This window comes from Haemaphysalis longicornis, unplaced genomic scaffold (genome assembly GCF_048455015.1).
Source record: "Haemaphysalis longicornis isolate Haplotype H1 unplaced genomic scaffold, Haemaphysalis longicornis Haplotype H1 scaffold_5, whole genome shotgun sequence".
Taxonomy (NCBI): Eukaryota; Metazoa; Arthropoda; class Arachnida; order Ixodida; family Ixodidae; genus Haemaphysalis; species Haemaphysalis longicornis.
The window spans coordinates 71,382,212-71,396,943 of record NW_027526385.1 but is presented as its reverse complement, the minus strand read 5'-3'; the positions used below and the strand labels follow the sequence as shown (position 1 = coordinate 71,396,943).

Below are 14,732 nucleotides of genomic sequence, written 5' to 3'. Positions count from 1 at the left end.
ACCAGTAAAGCATTGAAGGACTCTGGTTCTAGTTTACAAAAAAAAAAATGTCACTGGTGTTTTTGACAAATTTTCTCCCTACACCCCGGACTACTATAAAACTGGACGTGTCGCCACTCGTATTTCATGTTTGGTTATGAAGCGTTCCTTGATTCGTGCATCACGATCGATCAGTTTCGTTCAAAGTCATGCCTTATGAAATGATGTTAAATCTTGCTCGCGAGTCCTCCTCATTCTGTTCGTCGAGACGAGCAGGTAAGGCTGTCTTCACTTTGGAATGTAAAAGGCGAACCCCGCGGCGCTGTCTCCAAGTGCGGGAGGATAAGTGTGCCGTCGCATTGTGCGACGTTTCTTTGTGTAGCATCTCCCCACGGCTTTTTGTTTATTCAGACAGGTTTCAGCCGCAGACAGCGGCTGCGGAAAGTTGCTTAGAGATCCACTGCCTTCTCGCCCCATATGAGAGGGGAAAAGAAAAGGGCAAGGGCCCAAAGGTCTTTTCTCGCCACTGCCGAGAGGACCCCATGCGTACCCAGCTCCAGTCGTTACACCGGATCGTTTACCTGGCACACTGCAGTTGTAGACGTAAGTATGTGCGCAGGCGCATGCTTGTTCAGTCGTAGTCTGTTCGACGGAGTTATATCTTTCTCACTGGTCTGTCCAACCGAGACCCGTTTAAAATCGCTGGATATTCAAAACGAAGCGCCAGAGGCGGCGTTTGGGCAATGTGAGCGACATACAAGGAAAACAAGAATTGCGGAAGGTGTGCAGGAGCAGCTCGTGAGTATTTTCGTGCTTATAGCGCTGGACACATGTACGACTAGTGCACGCGATTCGCATGCGACTGATAGTTACGATTGATCGTTAGGACCCGTTTTGGCGTCGATCGCTGGTCGGAGGAGGCTCACGACGTGCGTCTGGCAAGCCAGATGCAGTCGTGCCATCGTTGCCATCGTCGTGAGGCCACAGCCAATGAGAGCCCGCTGAGCCCCAACCTCCCGCAACCGGCGTGCGTTGCTCTGGTCGGCTCGGGTGTTGGAAACTTTAGGCGTAGCATCCTGGCGGATATTTGATTGCCGCTATCTGTGTAACTGCGAATGACAATCCGTAACACAACTTTTCACCACACTATCATCCCTTTTCTCGCATAAGCTACTTCTTTTTAGCGATCAGATTGATTCAGAAGAGCAGCGACAAGCGCGGTTGCTACCGTGGTCTGCGCCGGTTCGAGCCGCTGAGTGTGCCGAGCTGGCAGGCGCGACCGGCGTGTGCGCGGACTGTTTCCGAAGGCAGAAAACACTTCGCGATTGCCTGCTTTATCAATTTCTTGCGAACAAACGCGCGGAATCTACAAATTCAGCTCAGCGATCGTCGTAGTTGAACATCTGCGTAGCCTGTTTCGATGCTTCCGCGCAGGTATTGCCATCTCTCGACCGGTCGGCGCACCGCCCGCCGCGCGCCGCGGGGGCCGGTCAGCGTATACGCTTGCATCGCGGCAGATATCTGATCGCCGCTTTTAAAATAAGCCCTGATAACAATCCCAAGCACAATTTTTCACCACACTAACACCTACTTTCTCGCATGTGGAACTTCATTTTTACGATCAGATTGATTCAGAAGAGCAGCGACAAGCGGTTGCTACCGTGGTCTGCGCCGGTTCGAGCCGCTGAGTGTCCGAGCTGGCAGGCGCGGCCGGCGTGTGCGCGAACTGTTTCCGAAGGCAGGAAACGCTTCACGATTGCCTGCTTTATCCATTTTTTGCGATTAAACGCGCGGAATCTACAAATTCAGCTCAGCGATAGTCGTAGTTGACCATGGAGCAAAAACGGTGGGCGGAGCGACGCCGACGGCGCGTCGCATGCACGCATCGGGTCATGTGTCTCAAATTCACGCGTACGACTAGTCGTGGTGACAGTCGTAACGATCAGTCGCATGCGAATCGCGTGTACAAATCGTACATGTGTCCAGCGCTTATAGGCCCGTGCACACTTGCGACGAAGCAACGCGACTTCTTTCGCGGCGACAAATTGGCCGAGACCAAACGACAAAACTGTCGCCGGGCGGCAAAAGCTTCCGAAATCGCGTCGCTTCGTCGCAAGTGTGAACGGGCCTGATATGTTTGGTGAAATATACTATAGGCAGTATTGATGGAAGAATCGCTGTTACGGGTTCATTGCATGGAAACGATTTTTGCGCGTCTGGTGCAAAGTGAATTCGGAAAACTAACCTCGCGCACACTCGAATGATTTTCACTTCAGTCTGGCAAGTGAGGTAGCGGCATGGGCACGCGAAAAAAAAAAATGTGCGTCTCACGTTAGTTCGCTGTGCTAAATGTTGAAAAAAAAAAAGCATTACGTTTGCCCCTAATTGCCTGGCGATGCGATACTGATGTTGGGAACGCCGGGCTTCTTTAACGTGAAAAAAAAGGGGAAAAAGCAAAGGGGGGGGGGGGAGGTGGAAGCTACTTCGGAATATAGTCGACACTAATGCTGAACAGGTCAGAATGCACCCCTTGGTAGCCTATTTTTCTGCTGGTTAACGTAGACGGTATGACGGTGTACCTATCACAAAAAGTTCGTCAAACTTCTGGGCTATTAATTGTTAAAATCTGCAAACCTGAGCCGTTTGTCGTAGCTCTCTTCGCTGGCGATAAGCAACCAGACAACCTGCGTGACTATACAGCCAGCTTTGTTAGAAAGGGGCACTTTGAGGGCTGAAGGTGTCACAGAGGGTGGGAAAAAGTGCGCTGTTCGAGCACATGCGTTCGTTTGCGACTTACATTTTTAAAATGCATTAAGCAGCATAGCGCGTTCTTGAGTTGTGAGAAATGCACCCCAAAGGCTGGTAAATAGCAGCTGGTAAAGAGTCGAAGTCACTTTCATTGCAGGCTATGGTTTTCAAGATACCCTCAAACCGGGAAAGCCGCGGAGTTCATCGACGATGAGTGCCAATCCCGAAACCATAGAAATCGGTAAGTAAATATTGCTCAATTGTGTAAATTGCTAGCGGGTTAGCCAATCAAAATGGAAAAGCGAATTAAATCGATAACGCACAGCACAACAGCAGCTGAAATGACCAGGGCAGGTGCCACTTTAAACTAAGCCGATAAAGATCCGAAGGGGGTAATTGGGGGTAAGAGGGTTGGGAGGTACTTGGTCATGCTAGAGATCACCCACTCCCTCTAAAGGGAGCCGTTCCGCCCAAAAGAGGTCACTCTGGATACAGAATTTCGTCTACTGCACGTACTTTATCAGTAGTTTGGAATCAACACGCTTTCATTGCGGCCGCATTGAGCATGCACAGCCGTCGTTCGCCGAAATGACACCGACGTGCCTCGGGAAAAGGGTAGTTCTAGTAGTACTGTCCATCGGTGGTGCGGTTTCGAACAGCTTGAATCAAAGGCTTTTACTTCCGTGGTTCAAGGCGCACTTCCCAACTTTTAAAAAATCCTGTAAATGCTCAGCAGTGATGAGTAACAGGTGGTGCGTTTCATATGACGAAATAACTACGCCGAGCGTGAAAAAACAAAAACCGTGGTTAAAGTGAACGCTAACAAATTTAGTGGCTGCAATGATGCGCATGGCTTTGACTGAAAAACTGAACCTTCCTGCATTCGTGCAAAAAAAAAATGCCCCGGTTGTTGTAAAATGCTCAAATTCTTCCTCATTTCTTCCCCTAGCCTGCTCCAAGCATGTATTAAAACATGCGAAACAACTTTTTTCAGTGCTGAGAAAGACTAGGATCGATGTTGTTCGTTTGTGAGTTCCCACTTTGGTTGCCTTTATTATGTAAGTAAACTTGGACCATTATACACATTCGTGTTTAATTGGTGTGTTCTTTTGTGTGACCCATCCGTAATACCTTTTAGCCCTTTGTGTTCTTTTTTAGGTGAAATATCTGCCGGACTGGAAGAGCAAACGTCGTTCTACAACCAAGCGAATTTTCAATTTGTTGTTTCGATTGAGGTAGCTGTCATCTATATACAGTTGGACAGGAAGAAAAGAAGAAAAAGGTCCAAGAGGCCGTTCCCTAGTAGTATTTGGTGAGTGTATAAAATTTCTGATAGCGTATTTTGATTTGTTTTAGTAGTTCAATTTATGAACTGCTATGCAGCCAATCGCGCCCTATGTTTCCAGCTGCTGCGGGTGTGACCCAGGCCACAGTCGATAGCGGTCCACATTTTTGGTGACTGGCTCCGCTTTGCAAATATTGGGCTTACAGGAACCCACAAGGTAAGCAATAAACTGATATTCTCAAAATTTAATAGTGCATTTATATTTAAATGATTTTCATCCTAATCTCTGCCTAATAAAAATATATGGACCATGCAGAAGACCTAAAACTGCGCAAGCAAGCAACAGTGAACTCGGGGGTTTCAAGTTGGGAGTCAGGCAGGTGACCCAAAATTTTGTGCGCTTTCTTTCTTCTGGTCATATGATTAGCACGAGTTGCTGCGTAGCTGCTTGTTCGTTTACTCTCCATTTAGAGTGTGCGTGTGTGCGCTCTCGTTAACTAAACAAATCCTTCGACGGCAACTACTTTTTCGCGCAAAAACAGCCTACTGCTGCAGCGTACTGCCACGGCCGCTGGATGACAGCGGCGATGGCGGAAAAGCCAAGCGCCCTTCGCCTTTCCCCCTCGCACTCCTCCTTTTCTCCCTTTCGCGTGTGAGCGTCCGGGCAATTCATTTCACGCAGCCCGGCCTCACGAACGGGTCGTGTGTTCCGAGATGTTATCAGAGCTTCTCGCGCGACCATGTGGTCTCCAATCACTATGATCTATAATGCATTAATTTTTTTTGACAAAACGATTTAACTCCCACGAAGAAAGCCTTGGCTTTATTGATGCTTTACTGAATAACCTTCAAGCCGGGTTGTGTTCCCTAAGCTTAGCGCAAGTGTAACAAAATTATTAACGAAATCTGCCTGGCGGCGTTTTCTTCTCTAGGAGTGCAGATTTTTGTGCTGGTCGAGCACGTTCGAGCCCGCTGGGCAGATAGAGGTTGGCACTTATCTTTAGAAGGCCATTCTGTGTAGAGTTTAGAGGACTCGGACAATCCTCCACAAGCGGCTGCCCTATCTTCGGCGCCGTCCTTGCATGCAGGCATGCAAGAAACAAAGACAACCTACGCAAACTTTATCCAAGAACATTTATTCTCAAAATAACAGTCGCTTGAGTAGTCGGAGTTGTTGAGTCCCGGCGCGGCAGGTGTACGCTGGACGGCCGCGACTCGAATTGGATGAGCCGGTCGCTCTGTAGAACAACGCGTTGAAGTTCGTAGCCCGTCCTCGCTCGACGCACCTTGTGGGGGCGCACCTTGGCGCGATGACTTCTGGACTGGAGTGTGTTGCTCGGAGCTCTTCGGCGCCCCTCGCAGCGACCCTCCCCAGTCCCCGCCGGCCGAGCGCGCACCGGCCGCAGGAGCTGGGGACGCCGGCGCCCGAGGGATGGCGCTGGTGGACGCGGAGCAGCGGGCAGCGGTGTGGGGAGAAGCGCGCTGCTGGCGGGGCTCGGGTCCGGGACTGTAGGGAGTTTTGGTGTGTGTGACAGCGAGGCGGAGGATGTAAGTAAAGAGTTCTTTCACGGAACCGCAGTGTGCCTCATTCCTTGGCATGCCGTAGTGAGCAGGCCCACAACCAACAGGCAGGGCCGGCAGTCCTATCCTCCGCAGCGCAGTCATTTCCTCGCCCCCGCAAATCTCGATCTCTCCAGTTGCGCGCGCCGAAGCGGTACTGCCTTCTCACGAGGCCCAACCCAATTCCAGTCGTTGTCACCATTGTAGTCGAGTCTTCGAACGGAAGCACCACAGCGCCACTGCCTGGAAGCGCCCCATGTGCCACGGCTGTTCTCGCTTACCGAGTCAAAATGGTGGGTTTCCACAATGGGTTCGCACCTCTTGCAGGAATGCCGGAAATTGGCTTCACGGGATACCTAGTTTTCCTTTTGATAGCCCTCCAGGCCCGCATTACCAGACACCCAGAAAATTCTAATGTCTACTTTAGTGTGTGCAAGAATACTCGCATGTGGTATTCGCATGCGCACACACATCTATATTACCTGTTTATTCTTCAATTTCATCGTAGAACATCACATTTCTTCCCGATCTCTCTTGCCTGTACTCCTTGGCTTTTAGGAGGGTTTTATTCGCTCTAAAGCGGATCTCTTCAATTGCATCCTTAAGTTGTTTCATTTCTTCCACAAGAGTAAATTCTTCTGCTGCAGTTGCATCAGCATCCCCTTCCCACATGGCAATGCCAACAGATGCGCTAAAACGGCGCGCATTCTTAATTTTAATGAACTCTTCCTGAACTTCTGGTTTGCTGAATTCGGGAAGGAGGTTCGCAAAGCGGCTCAAAACGTCCAACATGAGATTTTTGGCAAATTTTCTGTTTCCAATTATGGTAAACATAAACTCGTCCCCTCCGATATGGCCCACAACTACACTCTCCGGCCTCGTACAATTTTAAACAGTTTCTTTGATCATCTGTCCAACAGCACGAAGAACCTTATCTGCTTCCAGGTGTGTCAGTTTGCTGTTGAGATCCTTAAAGTAATCAATGTCCATAAAGGCAACGCAAACTGGAGAGCTTGACGTTAGAGCTGTGATGCAGACAGAAGCGCTTTGAACTTCATAGGCACTGCTTGTGAGCAGCATGCTTTTGGAGTTCACAACTCCGATGCGCGCCCATTTCTCCACTTCTAGCTGGCGGAGCCGATGGGCGAATTCCTTTATAACATCGTGCACGCTTTTTTCTTGCTGGTGACTAAAGGCCGGAATCGAAGAAACGACTATTATCATAGCCGCGTAATCACTGACGCGGTACCAATGTGATGATCCGAATCCCACTGGTGTCTCGTTGTACTTGTGAACGATGGGATTATCATTATCAATCATTGCAATGGGGCCGCTCAGGCTCAGAAAATGGCGCCATAGTTCTGCCGTGTGGCTCGTGAGGTGGCCGTGATCATCGACTTCACCAATGGCATTATTTTTGGCCGTTATGCAGTGCGGGTAGCAGTTAAATTTCGCCTCTCCATCTTCTTGGCGAACTGATGGAGGCGAAATAGGGATGTTCTTTAGATGCGCGAGCCGAGAGGACTATCTCGACTCGCTCCGATGACCGACGACCGATGCTTGGAGCGGGTGAGGGACGAGGACTGCCTTCCTTGCTGGATATTAGGTTTATTTACATTATTTACAAAACTCCAACTTTACATCAGGTCAGAGTGACGGCTACATTGTCACTCTGACAGCAGCAGCCTGTTCGGCCGAGATCTATACTACTAGATCCCCTCTCGACCGACCCCCGAGAAAACCCAACACTCCGGTTTTGATAACAAAAACCCCGCCTCCAAAAAAGGGGCGTACAAGAAAGAGAGAAAAACCTTTCAAAACAATTAATACAAACCATTGATTGGCCACAGGAATCAGCCAATCACACACATGTCCCCACCTGCGGTCACGTGACCTAACTCTCTCTCTTACACACTCATAGTGCGTTTCCTACGCATGCTGTTGCACCCGGCCAGAAAATACAGGCCATCTGCGGCCTAAAGTGAACCATCCATTACGTTCAGCCGGCGGCATCTGCACAAACAACAGCCAAGCCGAGGGCCCGGAGCGGTCCCCGCGCGGCTGACCTCCCTCCGCGCGACGCCTCCCACGACGTCGGGCGTCTGCGCGGGCGGCGTGACAATGAGAGTTACTAATTCCCTCCCAGACTAAAGGGGCGCCGCCGGCCACCTGAACAGACCACGGGGAGAGACGCTGCCAGCCGAGGCGACCATCGTCGAGGCGAACGACCCGTCGACGAAGAGCGCCCGCCGCCGGAGTCGAAGATTTTCCAAGCTTACACCGCGCGCGCTTTCAACACTAAGAGATACGATCACCTGGCCTCCCGTCAGCTTGTTATGCCGAATGACCCTGCCACCTTCGACGCGACAGAGGTACTCAGGCTAATCGCCCCCATCCTTTGACACACAAAAGGACGGGCACAACAGCTCTCCGCGGCTCCGAACTTGGCGTCCGTGCGGCTACATGAAAGGGACACGGAATAGCCGCAACCAGCGTACGCGACGCCAAACATGAGCCACCGGCGGCTTTCCTTAGTTAAATGAGGAGCCCGAACATAACACCTCCGCACTAAGAATGTTGTCCGTACACTAGCTGTACGTACAACATTAACTCTCACTGCACGTTATGTCTTACTGCAGAGCCAGAACTAAAAAAAACACTCAAGCCGTTACGCGAGTACAATACAAAGTACAATACAGTACAACAATACAAAATTAACCCGGTACGCACCAACCCAACCAGCACAAAGCGCCGGCCAACTGCACCAAAAACAGATACAACACGGCATACTCAGTGCCTTGGCCTAGCCATGGCTTGCGCGACATCAAACAATAAACGAAAGCGCTCAGCTACAAGGCCCGTTAGAACAAACTTGCGGCACCCTCTACCATTAAAGGCAACAAACCCCACGAAGGGTATACATGTTCAAACTTGACAACTGAATGAATGACACCATCCATTCTTAGACGTTAAGCGCATGCAGGAACATTCTTTCAATCTAAGGAAAGAAAAAAAAAACCACCCGAACAAACCCAAACGTACCAAACGAGGCTACTCCTGTACCAATAACAAAGCGTTTAAAGAAAGTTCAGCGTTTCTTCACGCACTCGCGGACGCCGGTTCTTTCGGAATGCGACACAGATTGTTCGTCCCGGTTGCGGTTCCCTCGCTGTCCACATGCGATGTACTGAAAGTTCACCTTCCGGTACTTCAGACACTAGTTCGCACACAAGCGCCACAAGTGGGCCCTACCTGCACATTCCATGGCCCACCATGGCCACATGCCAACGGCACAAATAAAGGAAGGCACTCGCCATTGTACCCAAAGGTAAACTCCCTACCGTGCTGTAACCGCGGCTCTACTTCACAAGAAGACAGCGTTAAAACCGCCAAACTGCGCTACTCGCAAATTACACGCCTTACGACAGCTGAACGCAAGCAAAACATGCACACACAAAAAAAGAAATCTAACTACAAGGGGGAGAACAACAGTACAGGCAAAACTAACAATAATTCTCATCTGAGTGATTCATACGCACCCAGAGAAAGACACGCTAACAACTAAGTGTGCGCAAAACAACACTGACCCGTTCTGTCCAGCACTGCACACTATTCAGCGCAACCCCCCTTCCACGGCGGCACACACCGACCGTCGCACGGAAACTGATTCCGTTTCGTGCGCCACCAGCTGATTCTACACGAACCCTGGTTTGGCTCGCGGTGTCCTCTGCTCCCTGGAGAAAAGGAACACCCTACTCGGCGGTAGCGCGTACGACGATGTCGCACCTGCGCCGCCCCACCTGCCCCCGCGTCCCGCGTTCTCGCGCCCGTCGGAATCGACCTACGCGCAAGAAGCCGCGGGCCGCCTGCACATTCCTGCTTCGCGCACGCAGGCTCAACAATTAGGCCCGCCGTTCCGCTGCCCTCACATGACGGCTGTGCTACCTCTGCCTCCTCCGAGATAACCATGCCTTCGACAGCTTCGCTCGATCTCGGAATTAGCTCATCCACGAGGGGCTCCTCGCGGTCGGCCGCGGGGTCTATGTCGGCGCATGGGGCGGAGCTACTCTCCTTATCCTGTGGCGTTCGAAACGCCCATGATGGAACGAACACTGTGAAGACATTGGTGTCCTCTTCGAGATTACCGATCCTGCGGAGCTTCGCTTTCTCATAAGCGATCTCCGCTCTCCCTTGGGCTAACTGAGCGCTAAGCTCTTCAGCTGTCCATTCGGACCAGCTACCCGCGCCCCTGCTACCCGCCAGCCTTGCTTTTTCGAAAGCGTGCTGCGCATTCCTGAGAGCTAACTCCGCTCTCAACTCTTCAATCTCGAGCACAATGGCACTAAGCTTCCGGTCGGTGCCGCGACATCCCGTTAGCATAGTGGCCATGGTGAACCCGGAGAAAACAAATCAGGGCCCACCTGTGCCCGCTCCGGGTTCGGCCGGGTCTCAGTGTCGCTGGTGCAGCAGCTCGTGGACCCGATGCGCCGCTCTCGCCGCTGGGATGGGGCCGTGATCCCTGGGCCAGAGCCCACGAGGCCTCCCGCTGAGGTGTCGCCCCGTTGAACCGCGGCTTACGCCGCCCTGGGCCGAAGCCCCCGAGGCCTCCCGCTGAGGTGTCGACCCTTTGAACCGCGGCTTACGCCGCCCTGGGCCGAAGCCCCCGAGGCCTCCCGCTGAGGTGTCGCCCCGTTGAACCGCGGCTTACGCCGCCCTGGGCCGAAGCCCCCGAGGCCTCCCGCTGAGGTGTCGCCCCGTTGAACCGCGGCTTACGCCGCCCTGGGCCGAAGCCCCCGAGGCCTCCCGCTGAGGTGACGCCCCGTTGAACCGCGGCTTACGCCGCCCTGGGCCGAAGCCCACGAGGCCTCCCGCTGAGGTGTCGCCCCGTTGCCGTTGAATCGCGGCTGCTGCCGCACTGAGCCGGAACTCACGAGGCCTCCCGCTGAGGTGTCGCCCCGTCGATGCTTGGAGTCTGGCTCGTCGTTGGTCGGAGCCGAACCTTGCGTTGAAGGAGTCTCTCCGCAATGCCCCACCAGCTCCAGCCGATGGTCGTGGTCATCCTGTCGACTGCGCCAGTTAAATTTCGCCTCTCCATCTCGTTTTTGTAAATAGACCAACATGATCTATGTCTTCACCCGGGAAGATCCCTGTCAGAATTTCGCCGACGATTTCGATTAAGTCTTGGGCGGTCTTTCCACGCCTGAGTTTTTCCACGACTGTTCCATGACAGGGGCTGGTGTTGCAGCCACATTGGCTGCACTGGTTGCGGGTAGTTTTTGTATTTTTGATGTGTTTCCGGACATATCGTATATTTTCGTCTACTTCGTGTGTCGAGCGAGACTTCTTGACAATCGCTGCGGTAAATCGGCGCAAAGCGGGAAACATCGCTGTGGAATTGTATAACATACGAAATATTCTTGTCATCTGTCTTCATCATTAGAAGATTCAAGTAGGTTTTTTTTTCCTTCGTCGACGGAGAAAATACATTTCTCCGACCCTCCGTTGCCTTTAATGCTGGCTTCATGTAGCGTATAGAGAGAACGTAAACCAGCCATTTCGGAATCTCCGGGCTCAAGTGCCATAACAACGGCGGACAAACTGTCGGACGCGGAGCAGGCCGTGGTACAGCGAATCTCCCCATGCTACAGCCGGTGTTAGCCCGGGATGAACGACGACATTGTCAATATTGTGGAGACCGCAGAATGCATCGTAAACCTGCCGCCCTGCACGCCGACGCTTCATGGGAAATTTCTCAGAGTGTTGGTAAGCACTCGGCTGCCACACACCATCATCGGTATTCACAGGCACCAGCTATGAACGAGTGCGAAAAGCTGGGCAACGTACGCGCCCTTTTTCAGTGGTACTTTCGCCTCGAGTTCACGTGGGGGCTAACTCCATCTGCTGAAGTGGTGGCAAGGCACTTCAGTGAATGAACATTCCTTTCCGAGGGTAACCGGACAACGTCACGAATGACCTAAGCGGACTGCAAGGGTCAGCTTCTGCAGTAGCTGTGAAAAGAAAAACGCCGTTCTCTGTGGGATTCGAACCGCGGCCCCCCGTGTCAGGAGACGGACGCTGAACCGATTACACCACAGGAACAGGATGCAGATAAAGTGCAAAGTTTTTGAGGTGATGTTTAGGTTGCGCCGTTGACAACTACGCTGCTGCTGGTTTACTCTGCATGCCGAGAGATGAGCGGCTAATGCTAAAGCTGACGAGTCTTTACCGTGGCAGCGCTTCTGACAAGTATTATTTACTCATCTCTGCTAGGGACGAGGTGCACACTGAGGCATATGCGGTGACCGCGGAATGCCTTTTTGCAGGAATACGCTCAATAAAAGCAAAAAGAAAAGCAACGAGCTTGTCATTTCCTCAAGCTTGCGGAAGGAGAAAACAGGCAGTAAAAATATTAGAGTAAGCTGCGCTGGCCGAGCTTGGCTAAAAGAAGGCTTGTAATAAATATATGTATGGGAACAAAGCCGACGATTGAGGCGAAACAATTAAATTAAACTTAAATTTTATTTCATATTTTGTGAAATACTAGAAGTTTGGGGTTCGTATCCGAAAACAGGTTGATTTGTGTGCTCCACGTCGAGAATAAGTCAGGCGTAGCAGAAATGCGGATTCGAGCTGACGCCGCAACGAAACATATTCTCGCTTTCTTCTAACTTAGGGTTAACGGCTTTTCGGGTGGGCGCCCTACCAATGAATTCTCTTGCTCCTTTTTATCAGAAGCGTCCAAGGAGCCCACAGTTCCACACATTGAGCGCCTACTGCTCCGGGAGGCGAAGAATAGAGCGCTGCAGCATTACGATCAGGAGCAGAAACTCTCCCTGAGGACAATGCATTTTGATGTTGCGGAAATTCAATGATTTTTTTGTTTCCTTCCCAAGCGCAACACCATCAGAAACAGGAGGGACCTTGAGAATTCTTTAGGTCAACATTTCTTTCGTTTTTTTATCATCATTTGTGAGCATTTACTGAACAGGGTGACATGCACATATATTACCCTCCCGACAGACATAACATTAAGTCGTTTACCGCCAGTGTGCGACTTCCGTCCGATTTGTCTATGTAGCTCGCAACAGGTTTATCGAACAAGTGAATATGTATTCACTCGTGTCCAGGGGTTTCCCCAGGCATCGAATCAAGGGGGGGTGTCTCAATGGCTCTGGGGGGGGGGGGGTCATAAACTAGAAAAGCTGTTTTTTTATCCCACTAGTTAAATTATAGACGTCTGTTAACCAAACGCTCATCCCCGTGACGTACGTTTTTCATTTTCTCTCTCTCTCTCTCTCTCTCTCTCTCTCTATATATATATATATATATATATATATATATATATATATATATATATATATATATATATATATATATATATATATATATATATATACATACATACATACATACATACATACATACATACACCTGAGAGGCGGTGCGTTCTATTCAATCTAAGAAAAAAAACAAATTTAGAGAAATTCATTTTTTACCATGAAAGGTCCGTATTCAGTGTTTTTTTTAATTTCTCGCCATTTTTCAACGTATAAGGACATTTTCGAATTTGTTACCAGGGCCAGTGACAAAATTTGAGTTCTTGAAATAATGTTTACGTAGTACACGAATTATGCAGCACTTATAAATTAGGCACCGATTGTACGCTCCTGATTTATTAAAACGCCAGGACTAGCTTCCGTAGCGCTTTTCGCTACTCCCCGGCTGGTAGCAATGTGCTCGTAGCGTGGTCAGCCTCAAACCACTTTTCCCCTTTCCTTTGAAAGCCTTTTTTGTGTGCACATACGAACTTGCCATTAGCTGTCAAAAAAAAGGAAATAAATACGTGCAACGCTCACAGCAAGCTTGGGGGGCGCACTTTTGTTTATTTTGGCCGAGGCTACTGCCAAGAATAGCAGATGGGCAGCCCGCGCATGCGCAGATCGATACTGAAAAAGGTCCATACAAGGACTGACAAGAGTGAAATTTGGGGATTCAAGGGGGGGTGTCCAGAAAAACTAGGGGGGGTCTACACACCCCCTAGGGGGGGTGTAGGGAAATCACTGCTCGTGTCCGAGAGCCGCTCGCACCACATAAGCGTGTTTGCACCAAGTTTACACGTTTGTACATATGCTTTGCACGAATGGGCAGTTTTCTCTTAAGCCCTCCCCCAACTGCTAAAGGAGTGACCTCGTACGTTTTCTTGTGCGTCGCGCCGTTTCCATAATGTCAGTGTCTGCCGAAACATAGCGCAGTGCGCCTCTGCAGCAATGTCGGTGGTGCCGAAAATCCAGACTATCTGTTTCGGTACCCTTAGTGTGTATTAATACAAATCTTAGAAAAGAGGTTCGAGCGCAGGGTTTCACTAAGCAACCCCATTTTCTGGGGTTCTCAGGGCGCGTACGGCGACAATAAAATGAGGCGACCGCTGGGAGCTCTCCGGCAGGTCTGCATAAAGACTTTTTTTTGTGTGGTTGAGCGCTTCCAAAAAAGCAGCGACGAGCCCTCCTCGAGCGCTCAGTGGTAACGCGTGTGCTGGCGTAGGCGGCGAAGCGCGCAAGTGCGTTCACGTTTCCCCTGCCACTCACCCTCCAGAGACCAAAAAAGAGGAGAGAGCGAGTGCCAGGAGGAACTTTAGAGAGAAGTAAATTATTATATCTTTTTCTATGCCTGTGTCAGCTCTCTGACTAGCTAATCACCGCAGTGGGAAGCGGCGATTCTCCGTTGTCTGCGCGGATCAACATCCACGCTGCACGCCGACAAGCACAACGCCAAGCTATGCGAAGCATGGAGTGATGCGAAGCGAGTCGGCGGGGTTTTCACACCCAATCTCCCCTACGTTTCCCCGGCCACGTGATCATAACAGTCGTGACGTCAAGATCAAAAGTCACGTGACCAAAATTGTTTCGCCACTTTTTTGTTTTTGTTTTTTTTTTTGTTTTCGAAACACTCTACGTGGGCGTTGGCGGGTCCTTATTTATTTTGAACCAAGTGCAGCATCAATCTGGAAACGCTCGAATTCACGTTGTGTGCTGTGCTAGGGGCTCACGGGTGAAGCCGGCGTGCTGAGCCCTCGTTGGCGAAACGGTGGCCTCGACGACACCGATCCGTCTCGTGAAGAATCGAGGATGAAGTTTGCCACCACTAGTTCTGCACTGCCTAT

The 14,732-nt window shown here is 50.8% G+C and overlaps 1 long non-coding RNA gene across 1 annotated transcript; it reads left to right on the top strand.

The window, feature by feature from the left end:
- Positions 1-535: 535 nt before the first annotated feature.
- On the top strand, positions 536-3,787 carry LOC144139283 (uncharacterized). The gene is made up of 3 exons (XR_013316129.1): positions 536-777; positions 2,885-2,968; positions 3,677-3,787. It is a non-coding gene; the product is annotated as an uncharacterized LOC144139283 (long non-coding RNA).
- Positions 3,788-14,732: the final 10,945 nt, after the last annotated feature.